The sequence below is a fragment of the Sprattus sprattus genome (assembly GCF_963457725.1).
Source record: "Sprattus sprattus genome assembly, chromosome: 1".
Lineage (NCBI taxonomy): Eukaryota > Metazoa > Chordata > Actinopteri > Clupeiformes > Clupeidae > Sprattus > Sprattus sprattus.
The window spans coordinates 73874606-73877105 of record NC_137920.1 but is presented as its reverse complement, the minus strand read 5'-3'; the positions used below and the strand labels follow the sequence as shown (position 1 = coordinate 73877105).

The 2500-nt window shown below is 43.4% G+C and overlaps 1 protein-coding gene across 1 annotated transcript in view; it reads right to left on the bottom strand.

Moving 5' to 3' along the window:
- The window catches only part of robo3 (roundabout, axon guidance receptor, homolog 3), a gene marked incomplete at its 5' end in the record, with an annotated part of 150312 nt that overhangs the window by 25239 nt on the left and 122573 nt on the right, over positions 1-2500 (bottom strand). The gene's annotated exons all lie outside the window — the stretch shown is intronic.

Genomic DNA, 2500 nt, shown 5'->3' with positions numbered 1-2500 from the left:
AGATAGAATGAAAAAGCGAGATAGAGAGGGAGAGAGAGACAGACAGACAGAGAGAGAGAAAGAGAGAAAGAGTGAAAAGGCGAGATAGAGAGGGAGAGAGCGAGAAAAAGAGAGAGAGATAGAGAGATAGGGTGATCCAGTATATAGAGATAGGGAGATAGAGAGATAGAGTGAAAAAGCGAGATAGAGAGGGAGAGAGAGAGAGAAAAAGAGAGAGAGAGAGATAGAGAGAGAGAGAGAGAGAGAAAGAGAGAGAGATAGGGAGATCTAGAGGTATAGCGATAGGGAAATAGAGAGGGAGAGAGAGATAGAGATAGAGAGGGAGAGAGAGAGATTGAGAAAGAGAGAGAGAGAGAAAAAGAGAGAGAGAGAGAGATAGGGAGATCTAGAGGTATAGAGATAGGGAGATAGAGAGCGAACACCATCTGTTAAGGGGCTCATCTCCTTGCCCCTCCTGGCCTGTGAACATGATGAGTTTACAGATACACACCAGATACACACCAGATACACACCAGATACACACTAGATGCACACCAGATACACACCAGATACACAAGAGATACACACCAGATACACACCAGATACACACTAGATACACACCAGATACACACTAGATACACACCAGATACACACCGGATACACACCAGATACACACCGGATACACACTAGATACACACCAGATACACACTAGATACACACCAGATACACACCAGATACACACTAGATACACACCAGATACACACCAAATACACACCAGATACACACCAGATACACACTAGATACACACTAGATACACACCAGATACACTGGATACACACTAGATACACACTAGATACACACTAGATACACTGGATACACACCAGATATACACCAGATACACTGGATACACAAGAGCCCCTGAGTAGGGTCAGAAGCACCCTCAGCCGCCCATATCTGACCACAGAAATGACTAATACCATTAAGTCTACTCGCATCGATGTTAATTCCTCTTGGTTTCTCCAATCTGCAAATAACAAATGATATGCATACACCCCCCGAGACCATGAGCAGATAGACGCATGTATTTTCCTGCCAAGTATCTTTTAAAATAACTACCATTTTGTGTGTAGAAAAGTGTGCAGAATGATTTGAGTTGATACAACCCGTTGATATATGTGGCCCTTAGGGTAGGCTATATTTCAGTTTGGCAGAGAAGAATCACTGATATATCGAGGGGATTTTTGCAACTCACTCTAACAAACAACATCGTTAGTATTCTCATAGGACCCTAATGAGTATTGGGCAACAGTGATCACATCCGACACTTCCTGACTATAGCAGCAAAAGAGTGCTGTGTGTATCACTCTCCCTCTCTCTCTTTCTCTCTCTCTCTCTCTCTGTCTCTCTCTCTCTCTCTCTCTCTCTCTCTATTTCTCTCTCTGGCTCTCAAATCCATGGAGAGTTTTTAATTAACGTCTACCTGGTCGTTAATCATCTGTGACTGCGATCAATAAACACATCTGCCCATCTAAGCAGAGCTCCACAACCTGAGGTGCATCCCAGCCATCAAGGGGCGACCGAAAACATTTCATTAACAGCTTCTCATGGTAATGCTAACTTTAGCACGCACTCATTACGCTAACATTAATGAGGGCTTAATTTCATTACACGGCTCGACTCTGATGGCTGCATCACCCATGAAGCAACTCCGAAATAAGATATTAACACTCCGATGTTAATGCTCCGCCAATTAAACCTGCCAGGGTAGCTGTCAATTAAAGCCTCCACCAAGCACCTGACCTGGGGACTATGCTGCCTTCATGCTAACTATGACGAGGCTATGCTGTTCTGTGTCAGCGGACATTAAGCACTTCGTAACGCTAGGTAACAGAGAATAAGTAAATGAGGGAGGAACGATAGAAAAAAAAGAAACGAGGGATGGTGTAACTTTCAAATACATTTCAAGTGAAGAAAGAAAAAAAAAAAAGAAAGAAAGAAGGACATTTATCTGGTTGATTTCATTCATGTTTCCAAATGTTCTTCCAGTTTACCAAGGACTTCAACTGTTGAAAAAGGAAGGTCTGCCCTGTATGCTTCTCCTCAGTCTCTATCTCCCTCTCCTTCTCCCTCTCTCTCTCTCTCTCACACTCTGTCTCTCACTCTGTCTCTCTCTCTCTCTCACTCTGTCTCTCTCTCTCTCTCTCTCTCTCTCTCTCTCTCTCTCTCTCTCACTCTCTCTCTCTCTCACTCTCTCTCTGTCTAGTATCCCTCTAGCTTGCTAATTTTCTCCTCACCTTTATTTTCCTTTCCTTTTGCCTTCTCGCTACACCGCTAAAGAATCATTGTGATGGGATTTTACTTCAGCAGGATCACTGAACTGCAGCCTGTTAAGGCTACACACATTTAGACATTGTCCAACATACCCTCACAGTGATTATATGCTCTAGCCAGTGCTCCCCAGCCTGTCTTTTATGGATGGATGAAAGCTTAATATACTGTCACTCGGCCTCATGTTTAAGCA